This window comes from Strongylocentrotus purpuratus, unplaced genomic scaffold, assembly GCF_000002235.5.
Source record: "Strongylocentrotus purpuratus isolate Spur 01 unplaced genomic scaffold, Spur_5.0 spur5_contig_823, whole genome shotgun sequence".
Taxonomy (NCBI): Eukaryota; Metazoa; Echinodermata; class Echinoidea; order Camarodonta; family Strongylocentrotidae; genus Strongylocentrotus; species Strongylocentrotus purpuratus.
Genome location: NW_022145528.1, coordinates 784,977 through 810,855, shown reverse-complemented (window position 1 = coordinate 810,855; position 25,879 = coordinate 784,977).

Genomic DNA, 25,879 nt, shown 5'->3' with positions numbered 1-25,879 from the left:
ATGATTGAGTAGTACCAGTGTCCTGCCATTGCATTTGGTAGACACACGCTGTAACGCTATACGGATTGTTCCCCTCCCTCTTTTTTGTTGATACGCCACAGAATATACGGGGATTAGCTTCTCCCTACTGATTTCTTTCATAATACATGTATACTCTAAACGAGACAGTCATCTAAAAAAATGTCACTTTTGAGACATTCCTACGCATACCAAAGTAAGTCCCCCTTGGGGCATAATTTGAGGATAAAGATCAAATCGGACTTTGATCCCTGAATCGAGTCTTGAGAGAGAAACTCAAGAATTTGGGGAAATGAAACCAAGAGGATACGCTTGATGTATTTCCTTTAGGGATTAACCGGCAGAGAAAGATTAATCCTTTATTTGTTATAACTATCTGTCAATGTGCAAACGTAGATTTTGGCCCTAAGCAAAAACTCGAGAGGCACGAATCCGATTTGAGATATAAAAATCGGAGACAACCTAACAAAGATAAGATCAAACCCTTGTCCGAGCCGAGACACCTGAAGTTCTGAGAAGGTTTCCGATATTTTCAGTGTAAATATAATTATGTTATACCATTGACTGAACAAAAGAGGAAATAAAGACTTCAGCGTCTGCATTTAAAAATGCATCTTTCCGGTTTTCCGTGAACTTGGAACAAAGCTTCGCCTTCGACTTCAAATAGAACCCACCCGCCCCCGCACAAGATGTGCACTCTCCGAAAAAATAATTCAAGGATTATTATTATTGTGAAAATGGTTCCGATGCGCTGTTTTGTGCCTGTTGTATGGCACAGCATCACGTCTTTGTATAATACTGACGAAATTGAAGTAGGCCTCCGTTGTAAGGGATTTTTTTGAAATTGAAAAAAGTGTGTTCTGAGAACTTAGTCATAGTCACATCGGCATGCCATGTTTGAAGAGAGCACTTTCAGCTTTTGTTGTTCAGAATTTTGTATTTTCACGGGCAGGATTGGTTATCACTTCCGTTTTTCAATACCAATTTCATTTTTCAGTAAATTAAATACTTTTTTTTAATTTTTTTTTTAATTTTAATTTTTATTTTATTTTATTTTATTTTATTTTTTTATTTTTTTATTTTTTTTTTGGGGGGGGGGGGCATTTTAAAATGTCCGGTGGCCTATAATAATCACTCGCGTTATCATCTTCGTTCAGTTCTACTTCTACAAATGACCTGTGCTCTCTATTAGGTCCATGGTGCAAGTCCGACTTTCTCAAAGAAATCTCATTAACGGCGCGTACCTGTCTTGCAAGTTCGGAGAGGAGGTGGGGGGGGGGGGTTCTTTTCATATTGGAAATGCTGAAGGATCTCACTGGGAATGGTAGGGGGTCGGGCCATCTTCCTATGTCAATGTTCATTCTCTCTCTCTCTCTCTCTCTCTCTCTCTCTCTTTCTAGTCTTATCTAATTATATCTTTCATTTCTCCCCACTTTCTCTTTCTCCTCTCAGTCTTTGCCATTCCACCCCATCCGACGTTTTTCCCCTCTGTCTTTCTCTGCCTGCATGTTTGTCTCTTTACGTCCCTCTTCCCTCCGTCACCTCTCTTATCTTGTTCTTTCTTCAATTTTTGATTTTGTGTCCCTTTATTGTCAATCTTCAATAAAGGAACATAGTATAAACATAAAAGAATTGCACAGTCACATATAATAAGAGTAGTCCAGCTCATGGCTAATAACTGACAAAGCAGGTCACACGATACAAAACATATACAGAGATGTTATAAAACATGACTGCCGAGATTTTTAACAGTAGTTATTGTGTTCATGCCAAATAATTTCGTTTCGACGGGGAGAAGAGGAGAGCTCATTGGTTTCGCCGCTTGATGGCATTTATTCTGAAAGAAAACAAAATAACTATCATATTATGATAATTATTTTTTTTAAATGCGATCATCATAGAACACATTATCGCTTATACTCACTTTGATGAAAATAAACTAAAAATACATATCATTATAAATTTTATTTATTTAGGTTTAATTTCCACATATGAAAATAATTTACAAAGTAAGGCATATACAAGGTAACAAAACATGTACATTCGATAGGTACAATAGTAAAAAAAAAAAAAAAAAAAAAAAAACGATTTGATTGCAAGTCAGTAAATACAAATGATGCTAACAATAATCTGCAGTAATGAGGAGGAAACCTTGGAAGCATTATGCTTGTAATTAAGTTTTCCTTTATATAATACATAATATACATTATAAAACAAAAAACAAAACAAAAGAACAAACGCGGATGGCATGCATGTATACTAGAGAGATCAGACAAATTGAAATTCGACTCAACGAAATACACTTTGAACTCTTTATCTCTCTCTCTCTCTCTCTCGACTCATCAATAATAGTGTATTATGTACCTGTCTGCTCATAGTCCCACGGTGGCTATTGCAAACCAGTAATACATACAGCTTCATGTATACAATGCCCATCCCCAATTGTTATTAAGAACACCAAATTGAGATCGTTAAGATCTTAAAGACTTGACAGTTTTTCACGAGGAAGAATCAAAAGATTAGAGTTAAATTGGGGGCGTAGAGTCACTGCCCTCTCTCTTTGGCAATTATACAAGGAAATCGAGACATTTACATCTTTTTGTTACCTTTAAAGGGACTGTGTCAAGATATACAATGTGGAGGTCACGTGGTCTAGTGGATACGTCACAACGGACTGTGGATCACCCATGATTCGCGGTTCGAGTCCCACCGCAACTCTAACATCCTTTGGCAAGACATTAATCTACATTTGCCACTTTCCACCCAGTAGGGATGCAAACGATAATGGGGTTGGATAGGAATATGTGCGATTTCAAAATGGCGCCTGGCTGGAATACTCCTCAGGGAGCGGATTTATTGACTAGGGTAATAATGATTACAATTACAATGTTAAGCGCTTAGAAACGAGGTATTAAGCGCTAAACACATGTGACTATTAGTATTATTTTCAGTTTTTATTATAAATTACAGTCAAGGATGTCCCCTAGGAGGGGTGACCCCACTTAAAACTCCAATTTTTGTCGGAAAGATTGACAATTTGAGTACTTTTTCTTTATCCCTGCATGCTGACTTTACATTAATTTTGTCCATTCATTTCAATTCTTTCGCATTGTCAATGGTTATCATCACCTTGGTTATATTATAGGTCTACCTATCAAATATTAGAGTATTTACAAGATAGAAATGAAGTGAGTTCTATATAGTACTGTATAAATAATAATCAAAATAAACTAATCATATTACAGGTATGTAAATTACGTTTTGGTCCTCAAGATTCCCGTGATCACTACCATAAAATGAATAAAGAAAAAAAAACGGATAATAGAATTACATTTCTGATGAGTTTGCTATCTTTCCTTCATATATACCTTTTAAATACACCTTTAATTTATAGATCGAAGGGGGCAAAAGCCATTTATACCAATTAAATGGGAATTATCTTTAAGCCCCTCAAAAGAGATATATCTCGCTACGTTCTTCTTCAATAGGGCTGGGATTTGTATGGGATCGGGCTTCCTCCCTCTTACGCCTACTATCAATTCCGTGAGAACTTTGCATTAAGATGGGATCAGGATATGGATGGACATTGAAACGTATAATTGCTACGATTTTAAGTAATATCTGTTCATGCTGTTTGAGGTCGGGAGGGGGTCAAACTGATACCCCATCCCGTTCTTCATTGATCGTCATTAGCTTTCATGGTTAAGTGAACCGTTTGATTTTCAACGACTGAACCCTGGGACATAACTCACCGGACAACTCGCCCCTGCAACAACAGTCCCCCTGGGAACTTCCAGCGGACAACGATCCCTGAAACAACTAGCCCCTATGGTACAACTACGACCTACTAGCCCCTATGGTACAACTACGACCTACCCATTGAACAAAAATTAAATGTACTACAGTGCCATCAAGACAATTATTCCTAGCCCTGGGACAACTACCCCTGAATTTAACTTTTCATTAATTTGGTATTTGTCTGGGGTAAATGTCCTTGATGTAGTTATCCGGGCCTTGCCGGGATAGTTATCCAGGGGTAATTGTCCTGGGATTTTTTTATTCTAATAGGATTCTTAAAATTTCCTCTTTTTTTGTATACTCCCTCATGAAAAAGTTGTTTTTAAACATGACACGCTTATTAAAATCGCCCGTACATAACTGCCCCTATATAAATTCGTATTCTGTTAAATTTCGTAGCATGATGTATTTACTTTGCAAACTACCCTAATCTTGACAAAGACGGAAGAAATGAAAGGCTTTCCATCCCATCACTTAAGGAGTCTTACATAACAGAATGTCCGCTTTGATCACCTTATTGATTTGTACCTTAAGATCAGTTAATAACAAGCTATTTGATCGGTGGGCATTAAGACTAATGTTAGTTTCTCTGGTTCGGGGCGTGGATCAATTGGGGCGTGATAAAAGGCATTGCACCGTCAATAGAAAAGAGGAAATCGATGGGTTTTAAAGGCCCACTGTCCTACCTGTAGCTACTTGCTCCCTCTATATAGAACACTTCCCCAATCGGTGCCTATTGGTACCCCATGATCCTCTTTTTCTTATGTTAGTTGAGAGCTGAGTTAATGAGATAGCCACCTGTCAGTGACCTCGCTGTGTGGTCTAATCCCTTCTAGCCCAGTAGTGTTGACGGTCTTTAAAGGGACTGGGTAACATTGTTCAGATGAGAGAAAATGGTGCTAAGATAGTGAATTCATAGATGTAGGCCTATATTAAAGATAATTTGAAAATTTGAGTGAAAACGGATCATTATGAATGATAAAAATTGGGAAACACTGATCTGATCGATTCCTTAATTCTCCCAACTATATTATTACAATTTAATTACATTTTAGGTGAATGTAAATCGTCACAAAGCAGTGAATTGGCTATAGATACCATTCCAGCCATTTAAGTGTTGAAAGATTTTTAAAAGCCTGTCTTATGTCTTATTTTCATGGAAAAACGGTTGAGAAAATTCAAAAATGGTTGGGAGAATTTACTGTTGGAGGGTGTTGCACAATGACGCCTTCAAAAACAACCATAAATATCTTTGTGGTTTGAGAACTTTTAAAGAATTTTTTCAGGATTTGAAGGAATATAACAAGTATACATTTCATACAAAAATTACGCAGTTTTTCATCAACCTTTAACAATGTTACCGAGTCACTTTCAAGGAATAGAATCATTTTGTTGGTTTTTATCGATTGAGCTTGCGGTGTTTGGTCAATGTGGATAATGATTCGTCTGTGAGAGGGATGCAGAATTAGTAGATCATTAAAAATAAATAATCTATCGCAAGAAGAAGAAAAAAACAAACAGAGTATTTCCCCAATTTGCAATGTATTGTCAGGTCTGTTTAGTACAAACTGTGTGCGAAATTTAATTAAACAGCTCAATTTTAACCGGTCAGCAGTAACACCACTATTCATACAAACATTAATTCCCATGGTGATAGATGCCACGAAATTGGTAAATGGCCCCTTGAAAATAAATCATAATTTGAGTCAAATTTTGCCATTGTTCTATTACTCCTTTTTGTTGGTATATTTTTGAGGTATTTCTTTCACTTTACTTTAAAGCTTATCTGCCGTAGTTTACAGGAGGGATTAGACCGCTCTGCAAGGTCACTGGACAGGTGGTTATCTCATCAACTCAGCTCTCAGTTAACATAAGAAAAAGAGGATCATGGGGGACCAATGGTCACCGATTATGCATTGTTTGTTATATAGAGGGCGCAAGTAGCTACCAGTAGTGCAGTGGGCCTTTAAGTTTGCCTCATCAGCTTAGAAATACTTTTTTTTAAAGAGCAAGCAATTATACATACCCTAACCAAAATGTGTAATTTTAAATACAGTCAAACCTGCTTAAGTGACCACATGTCTACAAAGACCAAATGTTATGTTTTCCTTGAAAATGGTTCTCATTGAAACATGCACTGAAGGAACCTGTCTACAAAGACCACTTTCTGTGTTTTCCTTGGGCGGTCGCTATAGACAGGCTAGGCAGTACATGTATGTGAACAATATTTATATATATATTTTTTTCTTTTTATTGGGTTCTCAAAAATAACATAAAAGCCAACTGGCTAATTACAATCATGTACAGGAATGTGAAATGACAAAAACATCATATAGTCCACTACAACTGAAATATAAACTTTTTAAAATGGAGGCTTAACTTGCCATATTTGGCTGCAATTACATATTCAGATTTAGACTTAATTTTTAAATATTTATATTTCTTGATACTGAGACATATTAAAGTTTACATCTAAAGATATTCACCAAATAAAAGACTCTCTTTCAACCAGCCCTCCTTACATTCTTTAGTTACGAAAAATACGTTAAAAAAACATGACTTTAAAAGGGGCATGATTTTTTTTTCATTCACAGAGATGCTACATGACGTCACATGAATTACGTCATGTATTGTTCTGGAAATAAACATACTAAAATGTGAACATAATGAGAAGCTGATCTAAGCCTGGGCATTTGGTTTTTTAAACTGATTCATTTTACAAGTATACGGACAAAACTTTGTACTCGGGCTAATGGACATTGCCTAAAATCAAAAAATGAAATCGTAGAAAAAATAATGTGGGTTTGTAGAGAGAACATAATAAGCGGAGCATTATGACATTGTTTCTGACATTCGTAGACATGATCAGTTTATATTCGCAGAAGCGTTGAATGATATTGTACACGTAATTCAAGCAGTATATTGAAACTCTCACAATGCAGTCAGTTAATGTTCGCGGAAGCAATAGATAATCTACGTGGAATGTTGTGATTGTGTCATGTTAATGTTATCATTCATGTTACATGAAATAGGCCACGCCCCAAAACAGAGCATCGTAACCTTGTCGCCATTCAGTCAGTAAAATGTTCGCGGAAGCAATGATCTACGCGGAATGTTGTGATTGCGTCATGTTACGTATGTTATCGTTCATGTTACATGAAATAGGCCACGCCCCAAACATTGTACAGTAGGCGGAGCCTCGTAACTTGTTAGCATTCAGTCAGTAAAGTGTTTGCGGAAGCAATCGATTGGTGTACAATCTACGCGGAATGTTATGATTGTATTACATTAAGTATGTTATCATTCATGTTACCTTGGATGGAGAATGAAGCGAGTCGATTACGTAATCAACACACGGTAGAGTGTTGACATGAAAGGCAATCGTTTAGAGTATTTTATTATAATGAAAGAGATATCTCCTTGGCATGATAGGCTTCAGAAGGTGGGTAGGGAGGGAGAGGGGATGACGAGAGGGAGATGGTGGGAGAGAATGACAAAGAAGAGAGAAATAGAAGACGGGGGAGATGGAGTAGAGAAATAGTCAATAGAGAGAGAGAGAGGGAGAGAGAGAGAGAGAGAGATAGATAGAATATAGAGAAAGGAGAGACGGGAGAGATAGGGAAGAGGGAGATAACTAAAATGCAAAGATAGGAAGATGGGGGAGGCCAGAGCATCGACCCTACTACAACGCTTCGGTATCCGAACAAGAATCCAAATACTAATTCGGTGTATGTTCGTCAGTCTTAAGAATTTAAATATGATATCAGTCACTTTCTTTTTTCAAGTATAAAGCTCATTATATTTTTCAGCACAGCAACTAATTGTTTTCGATGGTACGATATGAGATATTTCTGAATAAGCGAGTTTGTAATTCGGATTTGCACATGGGCAAATAAAGGTCGATTGGTAAACCTTTGAGAAGAATACTGGTATCATGCTCACGAAAGTTATGTAATGAGTATTCATGTATTCATTTATGCATCGACAGTACATTTAACTGATACACATGCAGGTGGAAGTATTCTTCTCCAGAGGCAAACAAAAGATATTCATGAAGCACCTCCATCACTTCGGCAGTGATTATTCTAAAATGCATAAGTGGGGCGTATTCCTCGTGAAAATGATATGTGGATATTTAGGGTCATGCGTTCCGAAGCTATAATTTTTATTGCATTATATTCCCTCTTCATCTTATCCCTAACATGTTCCGTCTAATTCATTGTGTTCCGTCTAAATTATTGCAATTATCTGCGTTTTATCAAACGAGTTTTGACGCATGTTTTAAATCCCATTATCATTCACATTTAATATCGTTGGTATCACCTTTAACGCTTAAAGCTTTTCAACATTAATGTTTTAGGCTAATAAAATGGTCTTTGTCCAGAAGAGAACTTGGAAGGACTACCGATTAGCACACCACTATCAAACAGGCTTTTCCGTTGAATGTTTACAATGAGAACATGCCTGTTCAAACAAAATGAAACCCAAAGCTACAGCACCACAGACCGACTCAACAGTCAAAACCCACAGATACCCAACAAAATTGTCATGTTTGTCAGCGAGTTCCAAGATTTTGGCAGTCAGGTAAACAGGGGCTCCACCGCCGACCCTCTGTGCATAGTTTCCCTTTCGGAGAAACTGGGGGGGGGGGGGGTGACTAATACAATATTTGTTTCATCTTTTGCTGGTTTGATGTCGATCTCGTTGGATGAATGTTGTTGCACTTAGTTTCTTTTTGTTTTATTCACTATTGATATTTATTACTATATATGTATATACATTTTTTTATTTTTTTTTATTTATTTTTTATTTTTTGGAGGGGGGAGAGGGGCAGGGGCAGGTGTAAATTGTTTTCATCTGATTAAACTGTTTAGTAAAATGTGGACAAGGCATGCAGATTGGAGGATTGCTGAGATGAGGTATAGAAAATCTTGCCACGAACAGTAAATGTTGCGATTGAGGGTACAGGGGGCGGAGGAAAAGGGGTATCGTAAATCGTATTAGGATAAAGATTTTGTCAAAAGGAAATGGTTTGAAGGTGGAGTAGAGAAGTTTTGAAAGTTATCAAATGGCTCTGATACCGACGATCCACGAAACAGAATATAATTACGTCGATCTCAATTATGCCAAAGGCATTTTAAGATATTCAGAAGATTCATGAGACCGGTAATTTTGGCCTTGTGGACTGTCGGTCTACTGGGACGTCCCGGCACTGCCTACCCCCCCCCCTCCCCTATTCTCTGTTGAAAATCTTTAAACAAAAATCTCATCTATCTGATCCAAAAGACCTGGCTAGTGTTTCATGAAACCGTTACAAGTTACCGTTGAAACTCGAGTAGTACATGCATAATTATTACGCGTTTCAAAGAGATGTCGGTGAACTTGCATTTATGATGGTTTCATGTGATGCCCTGTTTACTAATTGTATGCATATACCTTTCGAACAAAAGAGATTCTCTTGACATGTAAAAAGCTTGCTCAACCTTGCTCGACATATAGCAACAACTAATGTATGCACAGTGTGTAGAAATGCATAAAATTTTAATGGTGACTGGGAACTGGGCTTAGAAAGGGAAACGTGCATACACTGAAATGCATTATTAAACAGGTCTATTGCCCCAATAAGCGTTATTATAACCTCCTGAAAAAAAGTTTTGAAATAGACCGGTGTACACACATGTTCAAATGTATGGATGTTTTGTTTCTTCTTCCACTGGACCTAGTGACGAGTTGTTCCATTAACCTGCTATTAATGAATTAACTACAATACTCGGAATCTAGTCCGCATATGTTACTTGTTGCTATGGCGGTCAAGCCTCGGACAAGCTTTCAGATAGTCAAGAACGACTTTTCTTTTAAAAGTATTCATAAAATGTGAATATGGTAGTAAACTTCCAACGAGATCGACACCAGAACGAACAGAGGATTAAATTCCTCCTACGGCCAAACATCGGTCGGTTTGGAGTCGGTCTGGCTGTCTAATGCCCGTCTAATGACTAAAGCCTCGGTCACAAATGCCATTACGAACTGCTACATACGAACGATTTTCAGACAATGGAAATTCGGGAAGACAATGGAAAAACAGGGAGATTCGTACTTGTGACCCTAGCTTTAGATATATCAGCGTTGATGTCTCTCTTGTTACCTTACTCATAATAAATAATTTGGTATCGTCGAATGCCTGCTTATATCCCTTTTAAATGACGCCCGTTTTGTAATGACTATGTAACCATGGAATGTGTACTACTTCACCTGAATATGGGGCCAAGTCAAATAAAAGGTAAAATGTTGGAGAAAGCATTGTCATGCCTTCAAATCGCAGTCCATCTTCTAAACACAATAATAAAGAATTCACTGTTTGCAACATTTCACTATAAACTTAAAATGTAGCACTCAATGAACTATTGACAGGATCATGTGTGTAATTGTTTTTTGTTTTTGTTACAGATGTGTATCAAGCCAATCAAATATGATTATTTACGTCTGGGGACCGGCCTTTACTAGGGACTATTAGATTTGTACGTCGACATAATGGACTGCTACGTCCTGTTAAGGCACTGCCAGTTCCTTAAAAGGAAGTCACACGTATCAGTCCACTATGTCGACGTACAAATCTATAAGTCCCTAATGTCACCATCCGAAATACGTGACTCCGTTTCGAACCGGGGTCCGCCTAAGCCTGTTTGTAGGTGAAGACAGTAGGGACTTTTAGCTTTGCACAACGACAACGTGGATTGCTACGATCGACGTCCTGATGCCCCGGCCCCCCCCCCCCCACTCAGTGTTATTTAGGGTACGCATATGCTCGTACCCTCTTTTTGAAAGCACCCTCTATCTGAGGACTGACAACATTTCCGAACCCCCCTTTCGCGGGCTTTTTGCGGGCTTTTCCTGCCTTGGAGACCCCCCTAAATCAGGAAAAATGCTCAATGTACCCCCCTAAATTCGGAATAATTTCTCAGCAGTCGAGAGAGATGAGAGAAAAAAATAAAAACACCCCCCTTTTAAAGAAATCTCCGGGTGAAAAGTCAAATACACCCCTTTTTTTTTACAATTCTCGGGCCGGATTTGTCGCACGAAAAGTACCCCTTTACCGGACATTTTGGCAACACGCATGCGGTCATTCCGACCTCTGAGTGGGGGGGGGGGGGGGGGGGGGCCGGGCCTGATGCACTGCCTTGAATGGACGTCACACGTATCAGTCCACGCAAATCTAAAAGTCCCTAGTGAGCTGACCAAGTGAACGTATCCCAAGACCAACTCACATCACCAGTCCACATCATTATTATCAAAAGAGTTATCATTGTTTTCAATATGTTAATCCGCTTAAATGATTCGGCCTTCGGTTGGACGTCGAACTTTTTTGACAGGAGCAGCACTTTTATGTCCTAACTCGAACATTGATGCCTAATCCATATCCATTATCCATTCATTTTCTTCCGCACGGTGCACATATGCACATCTAGGCGCCGCTAATCTTACTTTTATTACCCCCTGCAGTATGTTTCTTCTTATTAAAACATTTGTCATAAATCGACGGGAAAGGCTTTCAAGAGTTCACCGATTCATTGAAGTTCCCGAAATCAATTCTCGAGTCACTTCATCGTCTTTTCCCCTTCTTCTTCGTACGGATTCATGGGAAAATCGATTCGCTTCGGAGTCGAAGGAATGTGTTTAATGTGTGGAGGGTAATGACAATATTACGTAACGTTACATTCCACTGTCGAGTAATGTACATTCAAAAGCGACAAGTATTTGAATAGTGCGCATCGGTCAATATGGCTCTTTAGATATGAAAGGTATGAACATGTGAAGGGCGTGAATTTCCTCAATAAGTGAGGTTTAGAGCGTGTGTGTGTGTGTGTGTGTGTGTGTCATTGAAGAAAAGATATAAATATATATATCATGTTCACAACCTGACGTTCTTTATCAATTAACAAAGTAGCTTTAACGTCCGCAAAAGCGTTTTATAACAGTCGATGGATTTATTTTTTAAATAAATAAAATAGACTTGTATACTCTTACAGACGAGTGGAAATCCATCATTTTAGAAGTCGTATCTTTCGTAGTTCAATCCACTCAACGATGCTTTGACTATACTCTTCAGCCGCATCAGGGAGTTGATAGGGATCAACTACCTGGTCGAAGCGACCAGGCAAGACAATTCATCCTTCAAAAAAAAAGGGGGGGGGGAGAAAAGAAAAGAGAAATGATCGAATTCCAATCAGCCGATGGGCAATGTATAAATTACTGTGAGAAAGGAAAATAACTTTAGACAAAATTATCTTGTAATTACGGATGAACAATTATCCTTTGTGTTTGTTATTTTCATAAATCAATTAGAATTAATTTCTTTCCTACTGACTTTTGATGTGAGAAGATATTTATTGAACGTTTCTTTCTCTTTAAAGTTGATATTCTAAGACAATCCCAAATATTGAGATAATTGCATCAATAGAAAGCTTTTAACCCCCAGAATAACACTAAATGGTGTCCAACTGACAAAACAAGTTTAGAATGGTGAATTAATGCAAGTAAACTCTACCAAACTATCTAAGTCTGAAATCCGGAAGTGCCGAGTCGGGCCTCTATCCGTGACGTCACGAACGGGACTCATGGGCTCAGTGAGAGTGATTGGCAGTGATATCCCTACGTAAATGCTATCCTGTCAGAGCTTAGATTTGTTGTTGTTAATGAGTATATTTGATGGATTTTCTGTTTTCATTTGAATGATTAATAACGAAGCAACATTTTCCTGTCGCTGATTTCTTTTTATATCCTCATATTCACCTATTTGGTAGGGATTTAAGACGAGTTTACTGCTTGGGAATTGCAAGAGAATGGAAGTGACGTTACCAGCTAAGAAAAACTACTAACAAAGACCTGCTCCTCAGTGACTACCGGTGTCAGAATTGGTAGATCGCACAATGCACAGCATGGAAGAAGATGAAGGATCTTCAGGGCCAAGGAAGGCGAAAGACATCGGAAAAGGGAAGAAGAAACCATCGGGAGATCGCTGTATGGTAATGAACTGTGCCTGGGCCGATTTCAACACCAAAACAAAAAATTACATGGTGAAAATATCGACTAATAGCACATCGTTGGCATGTATATGTCATAATCTTTAAAAGGGAAATTGATATTAATACTATGAAATATTAGCCAGAATTTGTTTGTGATATACTATGTAATTGAAAAACTTATAAATAACATATGCTTGCCGTAGGTACCAAATTAAGGGACATCTATTTGCTTAGAATATCAGCTTTAACAATTATTCTCTCAGACTAATTACGTCATGACGCAAGTCTCATTGGGTGTCTGTAATTATTAATAGCTTTTAATGCTCTTAGCAAGTCGCTGACCCCTTTAAAAGGGGGAACTCCTTCAACAAAATCGATATCTGCTTACAAGTCTTTACTGTTCTCTTATATTCGATACCTAATGAAGAACGTACAAATTCCGCCTTCTTTCATTTTTATATGCGCAAGCATGCGAGGAATTTCATCCATTGGTATTGTCTGCGGATTGGGTATTTCCACATGTGCTTTAGTCATTGTTGGCCGCTCTATTGTCACGTCGGCTATTCTATATCCCGGTGTGTTGTACAATAGTGCCCGAGAACGGACAACACTCACAAGCTCATTTTTGAAGAAAAACCCACAATGCTCAGACAGAGTTAATACCTCTGAAAAGCTCCTGCATTACTTAACTGTAACTATTTCCCATTTGAACACATTCTTCTTCTTTCGGTCTTCACAAAAGACAACAAACGCCCAGATAAGTCCTTCTGAATGAAGATCCTTTCATTGAAGCGTCAATGCGTGCACCCTACGTACTACGCTAGCCATCGAAGAATCAATTTCATCAGCTATACGCTCAGCTTATCGACACAATGAAAACAGCAGCGACTCTCTACATCATACCGTAATTGCTTTTTCAATATGGGGAATGTACCTTATGTACACACACAATGACACGTCATAGATCAGAACCAGGACTAATTACCTTGGGCCTACCGACCCTGAAAAGACCCTGACCATTGCTGAAGGTCTAAGAATAGGTCCTGGATCGATATCGCCAACGATCACTGAGAGATTGGGCTGTGTCGTCTGATTAAGATCGGCTTTTTAAACGTAATCCACTTGTGTAAGTTCCTTTTGGAATGCAGACGGTATGCGCAACCTGTGAGTTGAACTTTTGGTGAACTTCCAAAGAAATTTCGTGAAAGTTTTTGGCGCCAAAACTTTTAGAGCAAAAGCGTTACTCTTTGATCTTACGTGTATCGCTGTTAAGAATTTCCTTAAATTGTTAAAATTATTAATATATATTTGTTTTTATTAGGCCTTAACATGTTGGAGGTAATCTGAATACAAACAAATATTCAAACATCTGGTTAATTTAGATGAGAATTTGCCATCTCACCTGCAACAGATTTTAAAACGTATTCATTAGATTAAAAAAACACCTTAACATTACGTTATAAAAATATAAACAAATGCTGACCTTGTAATCCAAACGACTAATGGTTTTTCAAACATTTTACACAAGATCAAAATCTGCCTTGATCTCGAAAGTGGGAGTGAAACTTTTTTGTATTATTTTCAGATATTAAAAAATATATATCTAAAGGAAATTAGATCGACTTAGTCTCTATTTATAAGCTAAGCTAGGCAATGCCCATTTTCTTGGCATTTAAGTCGAGGAAAAGGCTAACGAATTCGAGCATTTAGTTGATTTTATTTGGGCATTTTCAATTTGTTTTTCAATTTGTAGGAGAATTTGGGGTTTATTTTGAGACTTATTCAGGAAAAATAAAATTGAAAAATGTTCAATTGCCCTCTTTCCCAAAGCATTCAAGTATCACTGTTTCTATGAGTATCTCGTCTTGAACGAACAAACAACAAGTTAAAGCTACAAACGGCACTCAGGACCATAAAGAAGACCAATAAAACAAATAGCTATTTAATCATAGTAATCCATACCCAATCAATGTAAATGTTGTTTTTTCGTCTTAGATAACTTATTACATGTATTACCCTAGCCGCCCGAGTATTGAACCCTTTAAATTACAAGACTGAATAATTATGGCATTTCTAAAGGGGTTCTAATTCTAAACGCAGCTTTATATCGATCAGGGGGTGTTTGCCTACTTGTAACTTGTAAGGGGCATTGTATGGGGGTTGTCGCATTGAGTTTTACCGTCACATATACTTTACCGGGTTCTTTTGTATGGATAGAATAGAATAGTTCAATAGCGAGGCGACGCGCAATAAATAAAATTAAACACAGCGTAACGTTTGTACACTTAGAAATTGCTTATATTACACGCTCTTTCCATGCAAGAGGCAGTGATATTAATGGTTGTATTTATATGGGTGATATCATCCCGTTTTACTTTTATTTTTCGTTTGAGAACTAACTATTTTTTAAATAAAAAGCATATCACGATATTTTTATTTTACAAAGCAATAGTCTAAACGTGAAATGGAATACATTAATTTCGTCAACCTATAAGTGTTAATTTCGTCAACATTTTTGTTCTTTTCGTCAACATTCAATTTTGATTTCGTCATCAAGCAAGCAATGTTTATGACACTAAATAAGTAATATTCATACTTCGTCAAGAGTCAATTTTGATTTCGTCATCAAGCAAGCAATGTTTATTTCACCAAATAAGTAATATTCATACTTCGTCAACAAATTAATGTTCGTATTTTCGCCAATCATATTAAACCAACTAAATGGTCATGTTATTGACAACCAAAAAAATGTTCATATCTTCGTTAAATAATACAAGGCTTATATTTTCGTCAATCAATACAATATTCATTATAATTATCAACAAATGAATGTTCATATTTTCGTCAACCATGCAATGTTCATATTTTTGTTAAACAATTAATGTTCATATTTTCGTCAACCAATTAATGTTCATATCTTCTACAACCAATCAATGTTCATATCTTCGACAACCAATCAATATTAATATCTTTGTCAACCAATCAATGTTCGTTTCTTCGTCAACCAATCAAAATTAAAATCTTCGTCAACCGATCAATATTCATATCTTTGTCAATCAATAACAGTTATTATATCTTCGTCAACCAATTAATGTTCATATTTTCGTCAACCAATCAATGTTCATATTTTCGTCAACCAATTAATGTTCATATCTTTGTCAACCAATTAATGTTCATATCTTTGTCAACCAATCAATGTTCGTTTCTTCGTCAACCAATCAAAATTAATATCTTCGTCAACCGATCAATATTCATATCTTTGTCAATCAATAACAGTTATTATATCTTCGTCAATCAATCAATGTTCATATTTTCGTCAACCAATCAATGTTCATATTTTCGTCAACCAATTAATGTTCATATCTTTGTCAACCAATTAATGTTCATATCTTTGTCAACCAATCAATGTTCATATTTTCGTCAACCAATGAATGTTCATATCTTTGTCGATCAATCAATGTTCATATTTTCGTCAACCAATTAATGTTCATATCTTCGTCAACAATAGGTGTGCATTTCTTCGTCAACCAATTAATATTCATATTTTCGTCAACCAATCAATGTTCATATTTTCGTCAACCAATTAATGTTCATATCTTCGTCAACCATGCAATGTTCATATTTTTGTTAACCAATTAATGTTCATATTTTCGTCAACCAATTAATGTTCATATCTTCGACAACCAATCAATGTTCATATCTTCGACAATCAATCAATATTAATATCTTTGTCAACCAATCAATGTTCGTTTCTTCGTCAACCAATTAAAATTAATATCTTCGTCAACCGATCAATATTCATATCTTCGTCAATCAAAAACAGTTATCACATCTTCGTCAACCAATTAATGTTCATATTTTCGTCAACCAATCAATGTTTATATCTTCGTCAACCAATCAATATTCATATCTTCGTCAACCATGCAATGTTCATATTTTTGTTAACCAATTAATGTTCATATTTTCGTCAACCAATTAATGTTCATATCTTCGACAACCAATCAATGTTCATATCTTCGACAACCAATCAATATTAATATCTTTGTCAACCAATCAATGTTCGTTTCTTCGTCAACCAATCAAAATTAATATCTTCGTCAATCGATCAATATTCCTATCTTCGTCAATCAATAACAGTTATCATATCTTCGTCAACCAATTAATGTTCATATTTTCGTCAACCAATCAATGTTTATATCTTCGTCAACCAATCAATATTCATTTCTTCGTCAACCAACTAATGTTCATATTTTCGTCAATCAATAACAGTTATCATGTCTTCGTCAACCATCAATGTTCATTTCTTCGTCAACCAATCAATATTCGTATCTTCGTCAAACAATCAATATTCATATCTTCGTCAACCAATCAAAATTAATATCTTTGTCAACCAATCAATGTTCGTTTCTTCGTCAACCAATACAAATTCATATCTTCGTCAGCCGATCAATATTGATATCTTCGTCAACCAATCAATATTGATATCTTCGTCAACCAATTAATGTTCATATTTTCGTCAACCAATTAATGTTCATATCTTCGTCAACAATAGGTGTGCATTTTTTCTTCGTCAATCAATTAATGTTCATATTTTCGTCAAACAATAGGTGTTCATTTCTTCGTCAAACAATTAATGTACATATCTTTGTCAACAATAGGTATTAATTTCTTCATCAACCAATACAATGTGCATATTTTCGTCAACAAATCAATGTTCAATTTGTTAACAATATGATAGTTTCGTTATGCTTTCTAAATTCACAATACACCGAAAAGTTTGCTATAAAGTTAAACTTTTAAAAGGCATGCCCAGTCTAGAAGTTCAAGAAAAGGCTATTTCGTCACGCTCAATCATTGGTATTTCTGTCAGCGAATAACTTGAATGATGGGCTCACTAGCCATATGCATTATACATGATCATACCATGATATCGGATTGTTCTTCAACCGTAAAGCAAGACGAGAATTTTCTTAGTATACAAATCTAATGAAACTTGTGTAACAGGATTGTTGTAATACCGCCTCCCTCACGACGCCCAGAATAAAAACTATTTCCCCGTGACGATGTCGGTTCCCTTATGACGTAACAATCACAGAAGCGTTTCGACCACCGTGATTCGAAATACTCTCATGACGATTGTTCCGGCTTTATTTCGTCACAGATATAGGGTTAGGAATAGGGTTGCAAATGGGTTTAGGCAGGGAGATCTCCCTGGTTTAGGTTAGGTTTTGGACTAGGGTTAAAGTTGCTTGATCCAGGGATAAATTTAAGAATTCGGTTAATGTAGAAGACCATGGAGTAATTGTCACCGGGCATGTTTCATACAGCCGATCCGATCAGCCTTTACTTTCGGAACTAAATTACTAATAGCTAATGCGTTTCAGGATTTATGTGTATTTCTTATACGACAGTTGCTGCTGAGTCTTGCACATTCTTCATCGCATTTAAGGTTTACCTGGCATAGCAACGATATTTATAGTTAACAACTAGATTATTCATACTCTTACCAATATTTGTAATTTTTAAGTATGTTACAAATTAAAAATATTCAACAAAGGCCCTAATTCAACCAGTTAACGTTTCATTCTTGAGTTACAAAAAAAAGGAGAAAAAAAGATCAAATTTACAATGTTTATGAATAATATATCTTTTGATATGTAATCACAATGGTGTAGCGTACATCTCCAGTTATAATATTGATGGGGCATTGGTATCATATGAGGGGTGGGCACCGAGTTTTATTAGATGGATGAAATGCTGATAATTATAGCCATCGATTAGGAGAATACTGTGGGAAGGTTTCTGTCATCTTATTTTCAAAAGCTCACCCTTCGACGATGGGGGGGGGGGGGGTGGCATTTATCCATCAAAAATTACAAAAGAGCTTCAGCGTTGTCAAATACTCGAGAGACGTGATAATGGGCAACGCCTTTGGAAAGTTTAGAGCAATTTAGCATATTAGGGTAGGGGGTGGCAGATCCTGTAACCTGATGGGAATGTTCCGTTATTTAAAAGAAAAATGATTAAGATGATAAATAAAGGCCATTCTTGCCTCTAATACATCATTATAACAATAAAATAGGTCACTTTAAATGGCCTTGATAGACCTATTAAGTTTTTAGGCCGGAACTAAGTCTTATATTAAAAGAAGAGACATCATGAAAGAAATCGTCAACTCGAGGAAAAGTTTCTATTTACACAAGATATGCTGCTTACTCACCAATCTTTAACAACATTGAGAACAGATTTTTTTCAAAAGATCCCTCCTCACCAAGGTTCCCTAATTTGAAACGCCTTTAACGCCTTACCGCCTGATTTATGTATCATCTTTACTCTCATTCAGTAGGCGATGTAAACACCATACTTTTGTAAATGCACTTGAGAAACAATTCGTATCCATTCTTTCGTATCAAATTTTAATGTCACTTTTTAAGTAAACATGATTTAGGAGTTATGCTTTAATCTTTTACTTGCATTTTTAAATATTTGTACAGAGTTTTATATTTCATATTGTTATGTTTTATGTAATGTTTTATATATCCTTTTAATTGTACAGACAGGGCCTCTTCAAGTGAGAGAAACATTGAAAGGGCTACCCTGTTTAAAGAAGACTAAATTAACTAAATAATAAATAAATAACGTAAGCCTTTTAGATACGACATCAACAATAACATGTATACTTCAATTAACAGTATCACAACAATCATAGTACAACTATATAGTGTCTTGTCATGAATTATCATGATTGTCATAACATGTAGAAGAAGAAGAAGAAGAAGAGGAGGAGGAAGAAGAAAAAGAAGAAAAAGAAGAAGAAGAAAACGAAGAAGAAACAAAAGAAGAACAAGAACAAGAACAAGAAGAAGACGAAGAAGAAAAGAGAGAAAAAGGAGAAGAAGAAGAAGAAGAAGTGATTCTCACATTAGCCCCAGGAATTGACCAGGACTATTCATAAAAAGGGACGACATTTTTACCAAGGTGGACACTTTCTGACATAACTTCGTCCTAGCGATGAACAAAAAAAAAAGACACAAAACTGTCGGATTATCTATGGCTAGTTAATCACGAGACCACACATAGAACACCTGAGACTTAGAACCCACAAATGGTCCAGACCTCAATTTAAGGATCATCATCGGCGAACCGAGACTAAGCTTGTCGTAAAGGCGATATGCGTCAGTCTGTGAAGTTGAGTCCATAGCGACCAAACTCTAACTTTTCCCAAAATGTAGATTGTCTTCTTTTCGTAAAAAAACGCAAAGGCCTGTGGATTTGGACGTGTGTGGCGGGGAATTCTAAGGAGGTTGATGATGGGGGGGGGGGGGGGGGGGGGGGGTTAAGAAAAGCAAACATTGCCACGGATAATAATATTGACGATAATAGTAGGTCATTTTACATAAAATGTTACAAGGGGAAAGAGGAGGGGGCACCTTTCCCATAACGAGATGATATGAAGTGTTCCCCATGGCACCGGAAGCGTGACCGACCTCCTATCTCTTTCTTTACCGTTGCTAGGGAACGTAAGTAACAGCAATCATCTCCTAGTCATTTCCCCCTCTTTCTATGACATTTTCAAATAATATGTAAATGCAGAGTAGCAGGGTTTAAAAGAAGAAGAAGAAGAAGAAGAAGAAGAAGAAGAAGAAGAAGAAGAAGAAGAAGAAGAAGAAGGAGAAGGTGAAGAAGAAGAAGAAGAAGAAGAAGAAGAAAGGAGAAGAAGGAGAAGAAGAAGAAGAAGAAGAAGAAGAAGAAGAAGAAGAAGAAGAAGCAGAAGAAGAAAAAGAAGAAAGGAGAAGAAGGAGAAGAAGAAGAAGAAGAAGAAGAAGAAGAAGAAGAAGGTGAAGAAGAAGAAGAAGAAGAAGAAAGGAGAAGAAGGAGAAGAAGAAGAAGAAGAAGAAGAAGAAGAAGAAGGTGACGAAGAAGAAGAAGAAGAAGAAGAAGAAGAAGAAAAAGAAGAAAGGAGGAGAAGAAGAAGAAGAATAAGAAGTAGAAGAAGAAGAAGAAGAAGAAGAAGAAGAAGAAGAAGAAGAAGAAGAAGAAGAAAGGAGAAGGTGAAGAAGAAGAAGAAGTAGAAGAAGAAGAAGAAGAAAGGAGAAGAACTAAAAGAAGATGGAGGAGGAGGAGGAGAAGGAGGAGGAGGAGGAGGAGGAGAAGGAGTAGAAAACAAAGAAGGAGGAGAAAATAGAAAGGAAAAAGATGCAGGAAAGTAGGCGTAATATCAGTGTAACAAGGAGCTTTGGCAGGGTACGCCCGAAAGGGAGTTGCATTACCTTTGCTTTAATATTAGGAGACGCTTCTAAAGAACAAGACGATGCACATTTGGATGACTTTTATTATTTTCTTTCTTTTCATGTTTTCCCTGACACTGTCTTCACAGCACTCCGTTATATGTTTTGTCTGAAGATTCTCAAGTTCGCAAGTTCTCTCTATTATTTCTTGGAAATCCATTTTTATTATTCGGCACCGCTCCCTTATAATACATCCAAATGTTTCAAATTCTGAATACTTAACAGGACGAGGGTTACTCTATTACGCTTCAACCGCAAACGTCTCTGAAAAGATTTATAAAATAGAAAACAAAACAGCAAATTGATACATTAACAAATAGATAAAATAACTCAAACCGTTTTGAAACACTTCCTTTATTATACCGCTACTTCATATGCCCAATCCCTCTAGCTCCCATCGCGTAGTGCCGTAATCATTGCCCCTTCTCCAGCCATGCTTATGATAATGGGTACTTCCCCCCAGCACCCCCTTCACACTTTTACCACTCCCACTTGCCCCCTTCCCCACTTCCATCATTACCGTTCATCAATGCCGTCCTAATTATTAGCGCCCCATCGACAATACATCCTCTGATCGCTCTCACGCCTTTCATAATCCAAAAACCAGAAGGTGTCTCCTGTACTTTTTGCCCCCTTTCTTCCTATTCATTGCCCCCCTCTTCCCACTATCAAGAGCGGGGATAATACCCACGTCATTTCAACCCTATTTTATTCAGAACAAGGAATCCCCCCTAGTCTTGTTCGTCGATAGACCAACTTCTTTTCATGAAAGGATTGTTATACGTCGAGTCAAGAGCTTTAAGACGAGCCCCTGACAACGCCCTCCACTTTTGTCGCGATTCCATCGAACGATAAGGGTTCATTATCTCGCCAAATTTGCTGATGGGCGGTCGCTTATTATATGCAGCTTTGGATTCAAACGCCAGACTACCCCATCAATCTTCGATTTTCTCCGTCTATTATTCATCTTCCCCTTACCACAAACCCCCACAATAAATTACATTTAAAAATATCGGGCTATAGCTACACCCCCTTTCTCTTCGCTCCTTTAAAAGTGTGGTATTAAACCCCGAGTCGGATAAAGACTAATAACTTCTCTTTTGTCCGTTTCTTAAATGCATGATTACAGAAAAGTTAATCCCCATTCCGTTACATCAAAGGAAAGAATACCTGAGAATTCTTCGGCTTGTTCTCTTCTCAAAATGCGATGTGAGAAAAAGGTGAGACTGACAAAACTCCCTTTTTACATCATCGATCCCTTAGCTGCATAGTAATAGACCCAATACTGACTTAGGCAGACAATAGAGAGAGGTTTCTATATATTAAATGAAGCTTTAGAAGGCGGACAAACTGAACATTATTTCGAGTTCTTTCTTCTCTAATCAGAAGTAATAATACTCTGATGTTTGATGTGTAGTTAAAGCTAATATTGAATTTGTCTCTCTCTCTCTCTCTCTCTCTCTCTCTCTCTCTCTTGTACCTCGGAAGCGTCGGTTCCTAATCATATCGATGAGAGGGGTGGTGAGAGAGTAAAAGAGAGAGAGAGAGAGAGAGAGAGAGAGAGAGAGAGAGAATACAACAATTGGGTCATTGAGGGGTCATTTCAGAAGACCGAGCACTCACTAGACCAACATTTAAAAAAGATCCACGATCCCGACAAAAATAGAGAAACTCCTAGAAAAAAAGTTAGAGAAGAGATAAAAGTTCCTAAGAGTACATAAAAATAATTACGCCCACAGCAACAGATATTTTTCTTCTTCTGGTGAGTAATATTGACTATCCTTATACAAAAAATAATCATAGATTAACTATTACTATTCCAATAATTTTGGATTACACTTTCCTTGTAGACTATTATACGAATCCGTGTAAATTGTTGGCCATATTTTCTAGGAAACCATGATTAAATCATTGCTGAGGGGGAGGAAAACGAATCTGTGAACTGCCCATCTTGCATTTTTGAGAGAAATGGAAAAGCGCCATCTACGTTAAGATGCATGACAGTCAACGAGGTTGTGAAACGACACATCGCTAGCATGCTGAAGTTGACACGAAATGCTCGTTATGTGGCAATTGTCGCTGAAAGGAAGTATTTAACCTAAAGACGTCGTCCATTTTAAAGACCCGCATATATCATGCAAGAGCTGCATAAACATTTGTTTGAATTAAAGATTTCTTCGCATGCATGTTTCATTGTATACCTTTGATATCCACGAGAGGGGGCGGGGTATGTGCTAAGGGGCATATCGTCTACCCCTCACGCCGTTCACGTTACAGGATACATTACACTCCAGCAGTTTAAGCCTGTCGATTTCTTTGAACATTTGTTATACGTTGATGAATATGACTGTTAAATGTTAACAGATAAAAGAGACTGAATTGAGGAACCTCGCCCCCCCCCCTGTTACGAAGGCGGCTTTTATAACGTGTAGGCCTACCTCCACGACCCTTCTTCGCCTACGGAATGTATGACTATAAATTTGTCTTTGAAATAAAAAATTCAGCCGGTTTTATCTTCAGCTATAACTAAAATGGAAATTTGTTACATAACAAATGGTGGGGGGGGGGGGGGCGGTCATAAATCTGTGTCAAACATAAGAGGGAATTACGTTCGATCACGTATAAATATATTATGACAGAAACCCTATACGAACACAGGCTTAGAAAATAGGAGGAAGATATTACGATGGCCTTAAAAATATTGCGCAATCTGTAGCAATAAATTACTTTCACTGTCTTGTGCAAGACTCGGTTGGACTTTCAACACTATTTTGAAACACAGGAATACAAAACGTCATTATGATGATTTCCCTTAGCTGTATACATGTATATGTCATTAAAATGAAACTATTCGGTTTGAGGGAGAGAGAGAGAGAGAGAGAGAGAGAGTGAAATATAGGGGAGGGGCGGGAGGGAGAGGTGTAGGGGCGATGGGCAGTGATTTTTTTAAATATATATTTTTTATAAGGGAAATGTGTGGGGGGGGGGGGGGGGGGGCGCTCAGGTAACCGGTCCTTGCTCAAATCTTAAACCTATGAGGCATACCAAAATAACATTCAACGAGTACCCCGTATTACTCTGGGTGTGTTGTACTTGTAGGCCCCTAAATCTTGGATCCTCGGGGGAGTGGGGGGGGGGGGGAAGGGGTGACCTGTGGCTGTAACTAGTATATTCAACATATCTTATCATTACGATCGCAAAAAATTCAATAAACCAACGTAAGGGCACTTCCAGTAGCCTATTACATTGCCTATATAGAAATCATAATTATTTGGATTATGTAATAAGTTTTTCATTGTCACGTTCACAAATTTCAAAAGGTAACGCATGCGCACAATGATATCAACATTTCCCTATAATTATGATATGGTTGATTTCATGAAAATCTTCGTGATCATGCTAATTTATCATACGTAACAAAGGAACAGCTATGATAATATGTCTTATCTCTTTGTATGGACTTACATACCCTACTCAATGTAAACATATACTGCCAATGTAAGTATGTGATTGTTTTTCTTTTGAATGTAAAGCCAGGAATAAAATGGGTCGCCTTGAAAATGTAGATAACCGAGTTCAGGCCAGCTAGCTAGCGCAACATGAGTATACCTCATGATACGAGATAACACTAACAGTGAGTCACCGGGAGTAGATTCAGGCAGGCAGAGCAGGAAAGCTGTGTATGTGTGTGTGTCACATTATTCATTCATGAATCGAGACATGAATACGGCATTACAACCCCACATCTCCTTATATAGCAAGCCTGTGAGGATAGTCTACTGTGTGGTGTGGGGTGTTGTGTACGACAAACTTAGATTTTGATTTAGAAACAAACTTTTGTCCACTAATTGGGAAATTTTGACGGACGACATTTGTATATTGCACGTTCTTGAACAAATGAATGCAATTTTTCTTCATCGCTACAGCAAACTATCAATAATAATATCCTAAAAGGCCTGTAACTAAGAACGAGCTCACTGCATTTTTTTGGTTTAAAACATATATTATTAATTGTCGTTATTTATGCAGTTACGGACGGGTGTCAGTCCAACTGCATCCATTTATCTATACTAAAAACTGCCCCAAATGTAAACCCAGGGATGCCCGTTGGTCTAACTAAATTTCATGCAGAAAATTGCAGAGTATTGATGCTTTCAAAATTAATGAGCACAACAAAATGTTGAAAATGGACTGACCTCATTTTCTGGTAACCCCTTCCTTCTTTGTGCGTGGTTGTATCTAATAATGATCCAATATTATGATGAGGCTCGTCTAAAATTGTTGTCAGAAACATAATTAGTAAAGTTATTTGCCGAATGTATAGCGATATTTACTTGAAGGTCTTTAATTTTTATTTAAAAAAAGAAAGAAATATCACGGTAATAACGAGACAGACATATAGATAGAAGCGAGACCAAAGAAAGAGAGAGAGAGAGAGAGAGAGAGAGAGGGGGGGGGGGGGGTAGTGTATTGAAATTAAATATATGCATTACTTGTGTACATTGAGATGAACACTTCCTGTAACATTTTAGCACTGATTTACTTTCAATGAATATATAAAAATGTGTCACCTTCTTCCAGGTATAGTTCGGAGACGAAAAGTGAATGAAGGAAGAAATTCACCGAAGCCTGTGACCGCGATCGCAGTGGTTAAACTTGAGCCTAAAATTATAAAGAGTTAGGGATACATCGTTGCTAACACGAACCACCAATCCCACCATTTTCCAGTAGTTCCCGCCAAAAGTGGTCGTC